Below are 19,054 nucleotides of genomic sequence, written 5' to 3' on the forward strand. Positions count from 1 at the left end.
AAGACCAGGCCGGCTTTGTCCCATGTAGAGAAGCAAAACATAACACAACTAAAATTATTAATCTTGTACATTGGGCTCAATCGCGTAAAATTAACAGCGCCCTGCTGGCTATCGATGCGGAGAAAGCATTTGATAGAGTTAGTTGGGCGCTACTAAAACACACAATGCAACAATTAGGCTTTGGCCCGCGATGGCAAGAATGGTTAAACTCCATATATTCCGCTCCGACAGCTAGATTAAGGGTTAATGGGCAACTATCTCAGCCGGTAAACATCACTAATGGGACGAGACAAGGGTGTCCCCTTTCTCCTATTTTGTTCATCCTAACTTTGGAGCCATTCCTCCAGGGTGTCAGAGATAGTAAAAATATACAGGGTTTTAGGATTGAAACACAAGAATACAAAGTCACTGCTTTCGCAGATGACTTGTTATTCACAATTACTAACCCTCTATCGACTCTACCCCATTTAATGGAGGAAATGGAAACGTACGGTACGATATCCAACTTTAAAGCGAACCTAACTAAATGCGACCTCCTACCAATTCACACAACGAGAAACACAAATATGTTACTACAGTCCAAATTCAACTTCAATTGGGCCCCAAGTTCGATTAAATATCTAGGCGTGCACATCCCACACAAATTGGAATCGATCTATGCATTAAACTTCCCCCCTCTACTAGCTAACATTACCAAAGATTTACAGTTATGGCACAAGCCGTGCTTTGGTTGGCTATGTAGAATCAATATAATTAAAATGAATGTTTTACCTCGACTGCTGTACCTCCTACAAACTCTACCTATCACAATCCCACGCACTTTCTTCATCACGAGCAGATCCATAATCACGAAATTTTTGTGGGCACACTCATCACCACGGCTAGCACACTCTATCTTGACAAGAAACAAAGAAAATGGAGGAGTGAATCTTCCTGATATTGAATTATATCACCAGGCACTACATTTACAGAGGGTCTACGAATGGACCAGAAACACGCAAGCCCAACAATGGGTTACCATTGAAAAAGCCCTCCACAGCCCCCCACTACATACATGTGTTTGGTCACATTCTACTCCTATATTTCCCATGAAGGGAATACACAAGCCCCACCCGACAATTGACACAACCCTCAAATTGTGGCATAAACTCAGGATAAAACTAGACCTCTCCCCAGTCCCATCCCCGCTATATCCCATTACACACAATCCCCACTTCCAACAAGGGGACTCGGGCAAATCTTTCGAACTTTACCACACCAACGAGTCATTACAACTACGTGATGTTGTTCAGAATGGCAAAATCAAGACTTTGCTCCAAATTTTACCAACCGACAACCCGACGGTAAATCAACATTTACACTACCATCAACTGAAACACTTCATCAAGACTCACAACCTATTACCCTTGGGGGACAGGCCACTGACAAAACTAGAACAACTATGCTCCTCTCACCCGCTTTCTAGGAAACTCTTATCTACAATGTATACACTGCTTAGAGACTCTCAAGAGACCGAACTTCCAGGGTATACAGTTAAATGGTCAGATGAACTGAAAGTCAACTTCACACGTCCACAATGGCACCACATACTCAAATCAGCACATATCTCCTCTATTTCCTTATCAGCACAAGAGAGCAATTATAAAAGATTAACTAGGTGGCACTATACACCGGCAAAGATCCACATGATACACACCACGTCTCCAGATCAGTGCTGGAGATGCCACCAAACAGGAGCAAATCATGCTCACATCTGGTGGCACTGCTCGCAAGTAGCAAAATTCTGGAACAGAGTACATACTATAACACAAAGCATTTTTCAGACCAAATTTGCACTAGCCCCAGATCAATACATCTTTCTCATGCCTCCTCAGGGATTTTCAAACATGCAAACTGCCCTCTTCCGCCATCTAATTATGGCCGCCACACAACTAATTCCCAAATACTGGAAACAACCTCATCCCCCCTCGCTTAGGGAGTGGATTCAGAGAGTGGAGGACACAAAACAACTGGAGGGAATAACACATGCCAGAGTAGGGAACTATACGAAATATACCAAGGTGTGGGCTCCATGGAACACCTTCACAGGATTGGAATCACACTAAACAAATAGTCACACTAATTTCACGACAAGAGGGTGATAACTGGGGGCGGAGGGTCTCGGGTACTGTCTTCGGGCGGCTGGGGGCGCAACATAATCCAAACACGGACAACTACGAATCTAAACGATTGACATTGACAACAGTCCTCTTTACAGAGGCGACACAGGACTGAATGACATGACTAGAGATTACATATATTTTGAAAATTTGTTGTAAGATGAGTTGAGGGAACTTACCTCCGATACCTCTCAAGTACTAACAGGCATCTTATCAAACTGTACAACTGCTCCAATGTTCTACATATTACAGTACTTAATGTATTACATCAACTATTGATACTTAACTTATAACTTTCTATAAACTAAGCTGACCAACCGTTATTTAGAGAATTCACTAAACATAATGTGCAGCATTGCTTACCTCCGAATTCTACATTCAAAATATCTCTGTATGTATTGTTTGCATTTACTAAACTCACGATTGTTATTTGTGATAATTATGAAAATAATAAAAATTACAAATTAAAAAAAAAAAAAATAAATATATGCTGGGTATAGGGAAATGTGTTAGTCTCTTGGCCGCCTGCTCCCTTGGTGTGGTTAAATTGTTAAACCGTGAGATAAATAAACGGAGAAGTGAGTGCAGCTGAACTAACTGGTAGTGACTTGTGTTCCGCTAGTGTGGGTAGTTTAGCCGTGCTGTATATCCGAGGAGAGACTAGGTGCCAGGGGATAAATAAAACCTAGGATGCCTTAGCTAGGATGCGGGCGTGCTGCCTTTGGGCGACCACTTAAGGCAGGAGCCTACTAGTTACCTTGTGCCGGAGCAGGCGGTGGGCCAGTAGCAAGGGGTGTTATGATTAGTACTCACGGTGTGTTGAGCAACAGGTGATACGAGTTACGGTAATGCCTGGGCCGCAATCAACTAGCAGTGAGACATTAATAGGAGGCATGCAGGAGAAACATAAACAGTTAAATCAATATTAAAATTAAGATGATCGAAACCAAAAATAACACATGGAAACATTAGTCAGGCCTGCAGTATGTGGGTTGCTTGGCCTCGTAGTATCGGTCACTGAAACCCGGGCAGGGTGTTAAATCTCTGCATTCCGGTCATGTGGTAACTGTAGCATATGGGTCGGGTGTTAGTCCCTGTGGTACAAATGGGGTTGTTTGGGATGGGTCCCAGGTGCAGTTCGGGGATGGAGTGCTCTGGCAGTGTGGCGGCGTGAGGGAGTCTCGTGGTAGGCCCAAGGCCTGCAGTAGCTGTGCTGCCTCGCTCATGTCGCGGATTTGGTGGGAGTCTGTACCCTGATGAATGCTTAGTGTGTGAGCTGGCTGCCATCGATATTGGAGGTCCCTTTCTCGTAGGAGCGTGGTGAGTGGCCTGAAAGAGCGCCGCCACGCTAGGGTGTCGCTCGATAAGTCCGCATAGAAAGACAGTGTCATGCCGTCGAATTGGAGTGGTGGTTTTCCCCTAAGGCGGTGAGGATTGCCGTCTTGTCTTGGTGCGTGCAGAAGGCTAGGATGATATCCCTGGAGGCTGAAGCTGGCGCTTTGGGTGAGATGGGGATTCGGAAGATACATTCAGGGCCCGTTCTTTCAGCTTGAGTGTGTGACAGTATGGTCATGAGCAAGCGATTAATGAGTGATGGTAATGCCGCTGTGGGTATTGCCTCAGAGATCCCTCTCAGTTTAATATTATTGCACCTTCTGACATCCTCTTGGTCCGCCATGCGGCGCTCCATGCTCCGCTGCTGTTGTTGTAGGTCACTCACGGTTTTTTGGAGTTCCCCAATGTCTTGGGTGTTCTTTGTGGAGGTGGTTTCGAGGGTGTCCATACGGGTCGTTAGGCCTCTCAGGTCCCCCCTTAACACCAATATATCTGCCTGCAAGCTGGTTTGAAGATCTGCGAGCAGTTGTTTCAGGATCAACGTGGTTACCGGAGAAGAATCCGGTGAGGGTCTGTTAGGCTGTGGAGGTATTCTTGGCGCCGGAGCTGGTGTGTATTCTTCCCCCGACAGGTCATCGGAGAAGTCTGAGCAGCCTCCGTGGAGCGCCGCCATGTTGTGCCCGCTGGCGCCATGCGCTTGTCTCCACATATCTCCTATCGTAAGCCCTGGGGTGGCTTTGTCTGCGTGGATTTTCTTTGATTTGCGACCCATGTCGTGGGGGGTGTACCAGGGTTCCCGGTTCTGTTCTGGGGGGTACACAGTTTGGGTATAATGTCCCGTTTTTCTCGTTTGGGCCTAAGAGCTCCGATTTGGTGCGACTGCTGTCTGCTGCGGCTAGGCTCCACCAACCTATTTCTAGTTTAACGTATAAATATATTATAGAGAGAGCACAGTAGTTTATTTTTGTAAAAAGTTTATAAAGCGCAGGGCTTGGAGGTCCAGGATGCTTAGTCAGTCCCTGTTGTGTCCCCTGTTTCAGATTGTGCTGTGGCCCCTGGTTCAGTCCCTGCTGTGGCCCCTGCTTCAGATTGTGCTGTGGCTACTGGTTCAGTCTCTGTTGTGGCCCCTGGTTCAGTCCCTGCTGTGGCCCCTGGCACAGCAGGGGTTAATGTCTGGTCACGTGATACACGCTCAGACAATGGCAGCTCGAGCGCGGGAAGCCGGGGCTCGGCTTGCATTTTTGACTGATTTAACATGTAATAGGACACCTTACTATACTCTCCCAGCACTTTGACGAGAGCAGGAAGGGACCGTTCGGGTTTGGACATGGTGACCAGGACATCATCTGCAAACATTGATAGTGTGTATTCGGAGGATTTGATCTTAATTCCTGTTATGTTCGGGAGATGCCTAATCATATATGCTAGAGGTTCGAGAGAGAGAACGAAAAGTAGGGGTGAGAGTGGGCAACCTTGGCGCGTTCCATTTGTGATAGGGAAAGGGCTAGATACAAACCCCGCATTTGTGACTTTGGCAGTGGGTTTCGTGTATAGGGCCATAATGCCAGTAATGTACGGTGTTGGAAATCCAAACTTGGTGAGTACCTGTTCCATGTATCCCCAGTGTAATCTATCAAAGGCTTTCTCCTTGTCTAGTGCCAGGAGAAGGCCCGCCGTGTTTTGTGTTTCCATGTGTGTTAAGATGTTCAATATTTTTCTTGTGTTGTTCGATCCCTGCCTTTTTGTGACAAAGCCTGACTGGTCATTGTGAACTATCCGGGCGATGATGTTTTTAAGCCTGTTCGCTAGGATCTTGGCATATAGTTTAGTGTCACAGTTCAGTAGGGAAATCGGACAAAAGTTCTGACATTGCGTGGGTGGCTTACCAGGTTTAGGTAAGGTGGAGATGTGTGCTTGCAACATGTCTGTTGGCATCATGCCTTTGGAGAAGCATTGGTTGAGTAGAGTTGTTAGGTGGGGGTCAATATGTCAGAGAACGTCTGGTAGTACAAGTTTGTGAAACCGTCTGGCCCCGGGGATTTGTGTTTGGGCAATTTGGTTATTGTACGTGTCACTTCCTCTACCGTGAAAGGTTGTGTTATCTATTTCTTCCTGTGTTAGGGTGGGTAAATTCACCCTATCTAAGAATTGTGTGATATGTTCCTTAGACGGCGTGTATGTTGAAGGATCGTTTTTGAGATTGTAAAGTGAGCTATAATATTTCGCAAACTCCTCCACTATGTCTTGAGGGTGCATTAGTTTGTTTTTGTCGGAGGAGAAAATAGATGCCACCCATGAGTTGACCATACGTGCTTTTAGTTTGGAAGCCAAGAGGGATCCCGCTTTATTCCCGTGGGCGAAGAATTTATATTTGTAGTTGTGCAGTAGATGGTTTGTTTTGTCTAATTCCATCTCACGTAGTTGTTCCTGTACTTTGGACAATTGTGTATAGCTATGTGCCGTCGGGTGAAGTTTGTTAGCATGGGTAAGTGTGATTATTTGTTGAATTAGGTTGTTGTAAGTGTGAAGCCTCGTCTTCTTCGCAAAGTTTAATGAATATTCCCCTTATTACTGCTTTATGGGCCTGCCATATCATATCCGCGGAAGAGTGTTCCACAGTGTTCCTTTGAAAATAATCTGCGAGTTCTGTCTTAACATGCATGGTGAAGACAGGGTCACGTAATAAAGATTCATTTAATCTCCAGGAACCCGTGCCTTTGGTGGGGTATTGCATCGCTAGTGTTAGAGAAATAGGGGCATGATCAGACCATGTTATTAATCCTATTTTGGCGGCTTGGACTTTGGGTACCATAGATGAGTGTATCAGGAATCTATCTATACGAGAGTAGGAATTGTGGGCTTGGGAGTGAAAAGTGAAATCTTTCTCGGTGGGATGTAATATCCTCCAAGCATCTAAAAAACTAGTGTTGTGGAGGCATTGCTGGATAGCTTTTGTTGTGGTTGAGCGGTACTTGGCCGTAGCCTGTGATATGCGTGAGGAGGAGGATGTGTCTGGGTGGTCATCTAAGATAAAATTGGTGTCTCCCCCTATCACTATGCTGCCAAGGGTATGTAATTTGGCCAAGCTTCGGATTTTGTCTAGATATACTGCCCTGTTCTCGCGTGGTCCGTACATATTAATAAGGGTGTGTGGTTCATTGTTGAGTAGGCATTGTAGCAGGAGGAAACGTCCCTCTCTATCACTGATTTTTTTCTGCAGTGAGAAGGGCACATCCTTATTGATCAATATAGAAACCCCTCTTTTCTTCTTACAGTACCCAGAGTGGTAACCTATAGGGAATTGCTTGGATGTGAATTTGGGCAGCTTGGATTTTAAGAAGTGGGTTTCCTGAAAGAAGGCCACTGTAGCCTTCATTTTTTGGGCTTCGCCAAGGGCAAGCCTTCGCTTATGCGGGAAATTCAAACCTTTCGCATTAAGCGAAATAATAGTCAAGGCCATGGTGTTGTATTGAATGTGTCTGCGCTCCTATGTTGCCTTTCGGCCATGTGTTGCAGAGGTTCATAGCGATGGAAATGGAAATCATCCCCTATTTGTGACCAACCATCTATGTGGAACACGTTAGGAGGTTTTGTTTTGTGAAACAGAAGGGTTTGGAGGTAGAATAGGGAGCGGGGAGGGGAGAAATGGGAGAATAACCAGGGGAGAACTATATACAGGGTGTTGGTCAGATAACGAGTATCCAACAGTAACCAGATTTGTAGCGGCTCCGTGAAGCCAAAACATGGGGAGGGTAATTGAGACGGTAGATACTAGCCTACCCGCTTTTGGTCGATAAAAAAGAAAAAGTGAAGGGAAAAGCCGTAAATTGGGGTCTCATGATAACATATATCCCCAAGGGTATCAACCTTGGTAAAACGTTAGGCTCGCATTAGCCCTGTAATGCAAACAACATAAAATTTATACCGTATATATAATAATTGAACCATCTCACATTTCTTGTAGACGAAACAATACAAGATGATCAAAGAGTCTCTAGGAAGGCTGGAGTTTGTCATCAATTCTTGCCTTTCGATGCAGTGACCCAGTCCTTTATGAGCTTTTTAGGCGATTTTGCGGAGTCTCTCGGTCCCTCTGCCGCGTGTTGTTGGTTAACTTGTATGTTCCAATCTTTCAGGAGCTTGATTCCGTCATTCACGTTATGTATGTGGTGTTCAGTTCCATTTTTCTTAACGATTATGCGCGTCGGGTAACCCCATTTATATAAAATGTCCGCATTTTGCAGAACTTGTGTCAGTGGCTTCATTTCTTTGCGCTTAGCTAAAGTCGCTGCTGATAGATCAATGAATAATTTTACCCCAGCAAATTCGGTTGGGATGCTGTCTGCATTGCGTGCTGCTCGCATAATGGTCTCCTTCGATGTAAAGTAATGAACTCGAGTGAGTACATCTCTTGGAGTGGAGGAATCTAGGAATCTGGGCCGTGGCAAGCGGTGTATACGGTCAAGGCAGAGGTCAGCGTCATTGAGGCCTGGGCATAAAGCTTTAAACAATCCCACTGCATAATCATGTAACTCTGAGGGTTTAATTTCCTCCGCAATCCCCCTGAGTCGGATGTTATTTCTCCTGTCGCGGTCCTCATGGTCCGCCACCTTAGCAGCCAGTAGGGTCAGTCTGGAGTCTAGTGAGTCAAATACCTCTGTTAAATTGTTGTGGGCCTCAATGATTTCTTCAGCCTTATCTTCAAGCGCAGCAGTGCGTTCGCTGATTTCTTTTATGTCAGCGCGGACATCCTTTGCCAGTTTGGCGAATTCAGCTTGCAGTGTGGTTTGTAAATTGTGCAACATCCTCTGCATGGCATCTTCCAAGGCAGGGGCCGTGTTCATGGCTGAGAGAGATGTGACATCGCTCCTGTCAGAGCTAGCTGCTGGGGAAGTGGGGCCGTCGGCGCTATTTTGTGCGCGGCTCTGTGGCGGTGTTAAGGAGGAGATCTGCAGCTCTGTTTGCCTCGTTTTAAATCTTTTTTGGCCCCGGTGAGACATGGTGGCTTGGGGCTATCCCTAGGTGTATTTGTCCGCGGGTAGGTCAGTGGATTCTCTGCTATTTGCTGTGTTTCGTTGTACCCTCGGAGGAGCTAACAGCTCACACGTCCGATTCCATGAGCTGCCAGGCCACGCCCCAAGTGTAATTTTTTAAGGTTATTTTAAAAACTTTCATGAATCGGAAAAGATTTTTTACCATGTACCCCAATAAAACACTCTTCCATTAAGTCTCTGACATACACAAGCAAAAGCAGTTACACTTGTCATCCCCATAAAACTTGGAAGGGTTTAAGACTTGAATAACTTGGGAAGTACAGATTTCTGCCATAAGTTTGTATATTATTGATAAACAAATTTGCATGTGCTAATTGTTTTCTTAAAAAAATGAAATTGAAAAAAAAACAAATTTTCATCATGGTAATGTCCAATTGGGACTTTCAGTTATCTGAAAACTACATCATTGAATAAAACAGCAAAAATCCCCTTTAACAAATCACCTAAAACTTGCGTTAAAGCGGCACTGTCATGCTGAACTTACCTTTCCCACAACGGCTTCCTCTTCTCTCCCTCTCGTAGAATCTGTTCTTCATTTCTTCCTGTCTGTTTTAGTTTTCTTTAAAACATAAAACAAAGTAGGGACTATTTTGTCTTATGTATTTTTCCTACACTTGACCTGCTCTGACCCAGGGGAGGAGCTAAGTCTGCTCCATTTCCTTTGGTCAAAGCAATTTACCCACAATTCTCACCTTTCAACTGCTGCTTCATTTGGCATTTGAACGCCTACAAAACTATCGAATTCCATCATAACAGAATGAGAAGAGTTTGTCCATTCATGTTCCCTAATTCCCACGGTAGTGAGCAGCCTTGCAGTTAACCAATTAGGCAAAGCTCAAGATATACCTATCAGAGCACTCTTATTGGTTGGCTTAAACCAACCAATTGGAGTGCTCTGAGTCAAATTGCAGGGCGTGGGAAGGCTTTATAAGCTTATCCCCACCCTGCGGAGCTCAGTCTGTGTGATGCCCTCACTGGGTGAAGATGGATTATTTTTTAAGCTTCAGGATTTATTTATTTTCAGTGTTTTTTTTTTCTATTCTATAAGTTCGATGGAAATTAAGTATTTTTATTTGCCCTTTTTTGGGTCTGAAAAAAAATAAGGTTTTAGAAGAAAGAAGACTTCTAATGGTAAGTATGATTTATTTTTCCAGGTATTTTGTTTATTGGTTCCCCCTCACTATTTTTCAGGTGAGGATGGTAGGTAGGCTTTTATTTGAGGGGGTGACAAGGGGCTTGGGGACCCTTAGTCACCATAGGGGTCCCCATAGTCCCCCCCATTGTCACTTGGACCCCTACTCACCGCCCATGGGTGGGGCCCAGGCAGGATGCCTCCACTGTTGTATTTTAGGGTCCCCACATACCGTGTATGGGTGGGAGCTGCGGGGGTGGAAAATAAGTCCCCCCCTATTGTAACTTAAGGGCCCCCACCCACCGCTCATGGGAAGGACGGGACAGTAGGTCCTCCCCCATATTGTATTTTGGTGGGGCCGAGGGAGGACACTAGGTCACCTGTTTAGTTTAGTGGCCCCTACTCTTGGTACAGGAGTGGAGGCTCGGGGGGGGGACACTTTGTCCCCCCTGTTCATTCCAAGCAGAGGACACTGACATGTTTCATGCCTCACTGTCACATCTGCTTATTACCAGCATATTTATTTTCTTCCAGGTATACTAGAAACGTGTCTAGTAACACTTTTGGTGTTGTTACACCACTGCATTTATATTTAAGTTGCACTAGAGGAGTGACACACTCAGCCGTGCAATCCTCTGGCCACTAACAAAGAATAACTTTCTATTAAAACGTTAATAGCAATTATTGTGATTAAACCTACATAAACTTTGAATTTAAATGTTAAAATAGTTTTTTTCTATTATCTAAAGATATTTCTTGACGTCTATGAATATAACAAACACCTATGGAAAAAATTTAATGAATAATGTGAACGTACATTATAGCGATTTGCGACTGTACCTCAAGAGTTTATGCTTCATATGAAAATGTTCAAGACAAACACTTAACTTCTATTAAAAAGGCCAAACAGTTAACCAACAAAGTTGATTAAAGAAGGCATGTTTCTTCATGATAAATTACTTAGATTCTGAGATAAGGTAAATGCAATTCCAATGAAATCTTTAGGATCCAGAGAGTAAGAACTGGATTGGCATAGATGATTGTTACTGGGTGCTATTTATAACCAGAGGCACAGGAAACTAATTACATGCTTTTGCAGATATCTAAGCTGACTCAGCGAGCTCTAATGAAGAAAATAAGTCAATGAATTTTCTTGACAGAAAACTATAACACAAAAAAAATTGAAAACTTGCTATTTAACTAACACGTTTATTACCCCTCATCATGATATATTTTCTTGAGTACAAAGAATTAAACAGGGTGCTATGAATCCTAGAATGTAATTAATTCCTAAATTGAGAGTTCTCACTTAGAGGACCAAATATATTTAATTAACAACTTACTGGTTTAGCTGACAACATCAAGACAATATTCTTGTTCTATTTAAAGTATCGATGTCTCTTGACAAATGGACATGTTTTTCATTTATTGAGGACATACACACATTTTTATAAACTTTTTTTCTTTTAAAACCAGTTTGGAAAAAAATCTTTTTAAAATGATTTTATCTACTTTGAATAGATTTGAACTTCTATGAATCTGTAACTGATAACTGGTAAATTCAATAAATCAAAATAATTTAATGATTATATTAACCTTTAGACGTGTGTTATAGTAGTTATGTGTAGGAATGGGTTCATATTCACTGAATGATGAGATGTACTTAGTTAAATGAAAAGTTTTAAAGTTAACAGCTGGATCAAGAGCAAAAATAGCTCTTCTAATTTAGACTACGATTTGCAAGTTGCCTGTCATCTGACCATAAGCCAACATATAGTAAATACAATGCTTTGTGTTTTATATAAGTAACATTTTTCATAAGCTTTTGTTATCCCAGTTTCAGGCAAAGATAGATCCAGCCAGGAAGATAAAAGCAGAGATAGATACTGTAACGGATCCACTGGCACCCCGACTGGGTACCTCCGTTGAAAGATGCTCCTAGCGCTTCCAGAGGACTCCAAGCACTCCACCAGACACCATAAGCACCGCAGGCTGCAGCTATCTCCCTTCAGAACGAAGCAGGAACAAGCTCTTACAAGAGCTCAGTGATTATAGCAAGGGAATATGCCTAGCAATCCCTTGTAGCAGATTCCCCCAATAAGAGACAGGACTCAAGTTGAGGGTAAAAATAGAACTCCCTGGCTGCTAGCTTGCAGCCCTTTTTATTAGGTGCTCCCATGAAGGGGAGGGACACACACAGTAACGTACATTAACCAATCACACAATAGTTACATCCCACACATAGCCCTCCCCTCTACCTGTAAACTAATTATCTGTACACACAGGAAAATACAATTATCATAGGTAGGGAAAATACAGTTTTTACACAACATTCATAACTCCCAAAATATACATCACATTCGCATAAAAATACATATTCACAATCAATCCATTCGGGGGAACAACATACTCAAAAATCATACGAATTGGACCAGGGGTTCAAAAGTTAGTACAAATGTGCATTTGACCTTCTGGTTTTTCCAGCTCAAACTAGTTCCCCAGAATCCTCTATCCTGGAGACAATGGAGAAGCTGATTTAATTATATCCAGGGACAAACACAGCCTCCATTAAGCACATGTTACCAGCAACCACCAAAAGACATAAAACTACATAACTCCTGTTATACTAAACAGAACCCCCACATTCAACCCATCCCCAGATGGCTTGGATCTGACCGCTCAACATATCCAAACAGCACTCAGATGCCACAAACACAGTTCAAACGCCATGGGGTTTAAGTTTTGTATGGGCTGATGAGAGGGCCCATAATCCTGGGGCAGCCCAATAACCCACAGTATGCCCAAATACCGTGCATAAAGGGCCAAATTGCCCAGGGACCGTAGTCACAGGGTAAGAGGCGGGCAAGCAGCCCCCTCCAAAACACAGTGGCGAAGTGGCTTTCGCTACAGATACAAATGACATACAGTATCTTACAAAAGTAAGGACAACCCTCACATTTTTGTAAATAGTTGATTATATCTTTTCATGTGTCAACGCTGAAGAAATGACACTCTGCTACAATATAAAGTAGTAAGTGTACAGCTTGTATAAGAGTGTAAACTTGCTGTCCCGTCAAAATAACTCAACACTATTAATGTCTAAACCGTTGGCAACAAATGTGAGTACACCCCTAAGTGAAAATTTCCAAATTGGGCCCAAAGTTTTAATATTTTATGTGGCCACCATTATGTTCCAGCACTGCCTTAACCCTCATGGGCATGAAGTTCACCTCTTCCACTCCTCCATGATGACATCATGGAGCTGGTGGATGTTAGAGACCTTGCACTTCCCCACCTTCCATTTGAGGATGACCCACAGATGCTCAATAAGGTTTAGGTCTGGAGACATGCTTGGCCAGTCCATCACCTTTACCTTCAGCTTCTTTAGAAAGGCAGTGGTCATCTTGGTGTGTTTGGGGTTGTTATCATGTTGGAATACTGCCCTGCGGCCCAGTCTCTGAAGGGAGAGGATCATACTCTGCTTCAGTATGTCACAGTACTATCAATGAACTGTAGCTCCCCAGATACTAAGATACTGTAGATAGATAGGCAAACAAACTGGCAGATTTTGAGAGTAACCTTGGCTGCTTATCACAGTATAGTTGTGTAGTTGAAAGAGGCAGTACGTTTTAGGGTTGTGATGAGTGTTTGGAAACATTCTCTAACATAGCAGTATATTGACTCAAGTCATTACTTCATCTATTGCACATCCACACAGGTAGACAACATTCCATTTTTATCAAGTCCTTTGTCAATGTTTGCTTACACTAAAACATTTCTTATCTGTGGTGGTGTGCAATAAATATGTAATTTCTCACATTTTTTTGGCTTTATGTGTAAGCTAGATATTCACTTTAATTCAGTCTCTATTCTAAGTGATACAAGAAAACACAAGAACCTGGGATGGTCCCACATTCTAGCAGGGACTTGTGTGATTGTATCAGAGAAAAAGAAAACCATTTCACCATAAAATTATTCTAGAATAAGTTTATTCGTATTAGAGGAACTCGGCTTAGCAAGTTTTTGATAGCTAACTGACTTCACTTTTTAAAATGGGGAAACTTTGTTTTAACACAATAGAACATTCTTTGTTCTGCATGTCCAGTTTCCTTAGAGCAGTCTTCCCCAACCCCCGGGCCACGGACCGGTACCGGTCCGTGGATCAAACGGTACCGGGATGCCCGAGGAACTTTAATTTCACTGTGGCGGCCGAGGCGCAGAGCATTGCGCCCTACCGAGCCCGCCCATTGTGTGACAATAGCAAATGAAAATTCGCTATTGTTACACTGATCCTCCTCCTGGCCAATCAGGGAGCGGGTCCTCCCGCTTCCTGATTGGCCGAAAGGCAAACCCCATGCCATTGGCCGAGGAGGAAGCGCCGCAGGAGGACTGAGGACTCGAGGTCGGAGACACGGGGACTAAAGAGAAGCTGCCGTGAGGTAAGTGCACAGAGGAAGTGGGTGACAGTGGTGGGTGAAGGGAATCACAGTGTGTATTTCATGTCCCCTACCTAGTGGTTCTTGCATCATACAGCCTGCTATACTTAGTAAAGGGTTTGCTCAGGCACCCGGCCTGGGGTCACGTTATGCTAGGTCTTGCTAATAAGAAATACGGTGGCTTCCCTGTGTGCTTAGGGGGTAATGTGTCAAGTCGCAAAGTATAATACATGCTCAGCATGAAAGGAGAAATTTGGGGCTCACAAAAGAACAAACATGCATACTCAACCCATGCTGCAGCATCGTTCCAATGCTTCAGCTATCCGCCGCTGGCTCTAAGCCCGAGTGATCACATGACCACAAATCATTCAGTTCTCAGTGAGCTCCCAGCAAGGAGCAGTGACTGTCAGTCACCACTCTCTTCTCTGCCTCTCCCCCATCCCCCTCTGCCACACACTGGAGCACCATACTGGGGAGAAGGCAGGAGCAGCTGGCCTTGGCTCTCAGCCACACACTGATAGCCTGAGCCAGCTATCAATCAGGCATCTGCGTGGATCCTTACAAAATGGTTGGGATCCTTCCAGACCCTGGAGCAGCTCTTTGACGTCAGTTGACAGCGGACTTCAGCCCACTGTTGACTGATTCTGGGTCATGAGAGAGCACTGGGTCATGGGAGAGAAATACGGATGGAAACACTTTGGCAATACTTCTCTTTTAACTACTCAAAATGCTATGGAGTCTGTGTGTCAGGGCAGATAGGAAAAGATCCAGCCAACAGCTGAAGAAGTGGGATGCAGCCATTTTGTTGGTGAGTGTGTGGGGCACAGGTGAAGAGGGAGTCCACAAAGTGTAATGCCCACATGAAGTAAGGAGTTACTTTAATGGTAAAGGTGGCTCTAGAGTCCACGCTGGCATCTCTGTATTGAAAGGGGGAATGCTGGCATCTCTGTATTGAAAGGGGGAACGCTGGCATCTCTGTATTGAAAGGGGGAACGCTGGCATCTCTGTATTGAAAGGGGGAACCCTGGCATCTCTGTATTGAAAGGGGGAACGCTGGCATCTCTGCATTGAAAGGGGGCACAGTCATCTTTTTTTTTTTTTTTTAATTCTTTATTTTTGTGCGCTTGGTTTGGCAAGTTAACAGTTTCCTACATAAAATGGTAGGACAATTTCAAGCGGTACAGTATAACAGTGTTAACATTGAGCTTGCAAAGTTGTGAAGCACATTTTCATATAACAGACAGGCTTGGTGACATACCCGGGGTTGGTAAGGTTGCTAAATGCTTGGTGTTATGTGTGTTATTCCCCTGGTGTACTACAAGTGTGGAGGTGTGAGGGTGCTCCCTGGGTCGGGCTGCAGTGTGTCGTCTTGTATGGGAGCATGTGTATACGTGTTGCAAGCTGGTTCAGGTTTGTGGTTCTGGATGCCTGTGTGTACTCGCCTGTGGAGCTCTTAATGGGACCAGGTTGGCTGGGATGACATGTGTGTGGGGTGCTCCGGTGTGCGTTGTACCTGTATGGCCTCTTATCTATCCCCCTATCCCTGGGGGAGGTGGGGGGTGGGCGGAGCGGCGGTGTTCATGGTGGGCGCCACAACACTATTGTGCGTGGGGGACCATCCGTCGGTCTTGTGAGAGTGGGGGCCCCATGCCTGCAGGGCAAGGTAAAAATAGAAGGAGGAACATTTATATATATAGTGAATAAGCTGCAGGAGTCCCCAAAAAAACACAAAAAAAAAGAACAAACAAAAAAAAACAATAATATATATATACTAAAATAAAATTAAGTTTAGGAGTCTCAAGGTTGGTTCTTCACTGTCCCTTAGTGGGTTCAGGTGCTCTGGGGTTGTCGGCTCCTCTCAGCTTGTTCGGTTGAGGCGCTGGCTGACGTTCCTCAGGTAGTGGTTTGGGCGTCATCTGCAGTGTGCGGTTGTTCCAGGTGAAGTCCCAGTGCGGACAAGAATGCCGGGGCCCCCATTGGGGATGTGAGGTTGTGGGTGGTCTCTGCATGATGGACGAGTAAGGAGCCTGTGTTGCCCCATCTATATGGGATGTTGGCTTTACGCAGGGCTGTCGTCACTGGGCCAAAAGATTTGCGTCTGAGTAATGTGGCCCTGGTTAGGTCTTGGAAAAACAAAAGGTTTGCGTTCTCAAATTCTAGTGGCGTTTTGCCCTTAATGGCAGTCATTGTTCGGATTTTGTCATGCGTGGTAGCACATCTTAAGATAACGTCTCTGGAGGTGTTAGGTGAGATGCGGGCTGAGCTGGTTACCCGGTATATTCCATCCAGTGTGATTTTTTCCGCCACTGGGAGCGTCAGGATTGTAGACAGGAGGCGCCGCGTGTAGCGCGGCAATTCTTCAGTGGTGATGGTGTTAGGTATGCCGCGGATCTTAATGTGTGTTCGGCGTTGTTTGTCTTCTAGGGACATTAATTGTGCCGCTAGGACATGTTGTTCTGTTTGTAGTTGCTGGACCGAGTCTTGCAAGGTGGTTATGGTGTTGTGGACTTGTGTTATGTCCAATTCTGTGGTAGTGACTCTGTCTGTAATCTGTTGCATGTCCCTTTTAATCAGGGCAACGTCGGCGGGCAGCAGTTTTTGGATGTCTGCCAAAAGCACCTTTAGGTCTCCTTTGGTGGTGGGGGCTGAGTCCTCTGGGGAGACAGGGGGTTTGGCTGGGCCCTCCTGAGGGTACTGTGCGTTTGGGGTCCCCCTTCCCTCCGTTCCTGGGGTGGGGGCCATGTTTGGTGGGGTGTCTGTTTGTTTTGGTGTGGCCAGCCCTGGTCTGATCAGCATTTCCCCTATGTCCCTACCTTGGGTGCTGGCTCCGGTTGTAGGCTTGGGAGTGCGGCGGCCCATGTTTAATCTGTCCGGCGGGGTGTATGCCTGGTGGTCACGGCAATCCCCTTGTCTGCCGAAAAGTGCCTCTAGATTGAGTATTGGTGTTGCGTGGTAGGCCGCGGTTTTGCGCCGCTGCCTAGGTTGTTTGGCGGCTTGAAAGAAGGGCATCGATCTGTTTGCCCCCTCACTGTGGGTCCGGGTGTGTGGTTTGTTTGGGCAGATGGCCCCTCTGGCAGGAGATATTGGCAAGATTGCGGGCGACAGGCCGGGAGCTGTGGAAGATGGCGTCCGTGCAGGTTCGTCGTCAGGCTCCGCCCCTGGCACAGTCATCTTTTGTGATTTACATTTCTCATTTGAAAACCAGTTATAGAAACAAACAGAGCTATGAACACTTAACCCCTTAACCCCTTAAGGACCAAACTTCTGGAATAAAAGGGAATCATGACATGTCACACATGTCATGTGTCCTTAAGGGGTTAAGGATGCAGCTTCAAAAACTGGAATTACCCTTAAGGACACAAGCAATTTATGTAACTTTTGGCTGTTTGTGTTCAACCTCAGTTTGCATTTTTCTTATTTATTGCACCAACACATATTATATACCGTTTTTTTTCACAGTTATTTTATCTGGCGCAACACTATTTTATGTTTTTATTGTTTCCGATTGTGAGGTGTGAGCACAGTTAAGTGTGTGCTGCGGGATTTGTGCACTTTATCTAATTTTTTCACTTTATATTAATATTTATATTTTTTTTGATACACTGGTCATATATTTATAACACTGATCACATTTTTGCGCTGATAGTTTCTGGATTTACATTCGGATTTAGGTGACGTCTGGAGCTGAGCGGCTGAAGAGAACAGAATTATTCTGTTTAAATTTAAGGACTGGACAGTAATAAGAGATAGACTATTTAGGGTGTTCTGTGACTGAGTCTATGTGTGATGAGCTAGGATCTCTGTCCTTATCTGTTTAAGTGTTATCTCTGAAACACAGTCAAAAGTAGAACATGGTCCTCTACTTGTCAAATGAGCTGAATTAAAAACCAAGGTTGCAAAATGTTATCAGATGTCCCATATATGGTTGCACTATAACTAATGATAACCTTTAGTGTAATTTAATATAATTAGGACAATTCTAATCATGTTAAGCATTGAATACTTTTTAGGCATGTTACACAACATAATGTGTGTTATGTCCAAACAATACAATTAGATAGTTAATTTATTGGTTGGGTAATTTTGTCACATTGGTAAAACTATATTTATTTCATTTGATCATTCATAAGGGAAAATTATGAATTGTAACAGGTAAAGTGAGCAACATGCATCTTTTTAATTATGTCAACAGGATGATTGAAAATAAACACCATCCTACCACCTCATTTACCAAATGTTACTTTTATCGAGAGGCAAGAGCATTGAGTGGACCATTAAAGTAATTAATGCATCATACTCGGGTTAACATTGTGGCAGGCAAAGAAGGCTATCTGTCAATATGATAGGAGGTGGAAAAAAAGAACAGTACATTTTGGATTGAAATTAAAAGGTAAGTGATGATAAAATTGCAGTTCTGTTAAAAGAAACACTTTTGGACCCTTCCATAATCAACTCTGCATATACATGCAGTTGTCTGTTGTCTTCATTTTGCATTAAAACAATTAAACCTAATACCCTCTTGCCTTTTGAAATCAAGATATGTCGTTGTATCTGAAATATGCTGGTATTTTGAGAATTTGCATTCCCAACAATATCAGTATTTGTATTTTATGGTTATACTTACTGTATGCTATTTGTACTTCTATAATACAAGTTCTCATATTTCTTTCCACTAGACATAGAAACATAGAAACATAAACTTGTTGAACTGATAATAAATGAAAATGCAAAAAAAAAATGTATAGGTGATTTAGTTTATCCCTTATTTTATTTAAAAAAAAAAAGATGCACTCATTATTTAGTTGATATTCCATCTATTGTTTTCTCTTATCTCCACTAAAATAATGTGCTGCTTGAGGAACATAACATATATTGCCAATGAAATGTATTCAATCATTTTTAGTACCTTTTAGTCTAATGAAAGTTAGCCACATTCTG

This window comes from Pelobates fuscus, chromosome 5 (genome assembly GCF_036172605.1).
Source record: "Pelobates fuscus isolate aPelFus1 chromosome 5, aPelFus1.pri, whole genome shotgun sequence".
Classification (NCBI taxonomy): domain Eukaryota; kingdom Metazoa; phylum Chordata; class Amphibia; order Anura; family Pelobatidae; genus Pelobates; species Pelobates fuscus.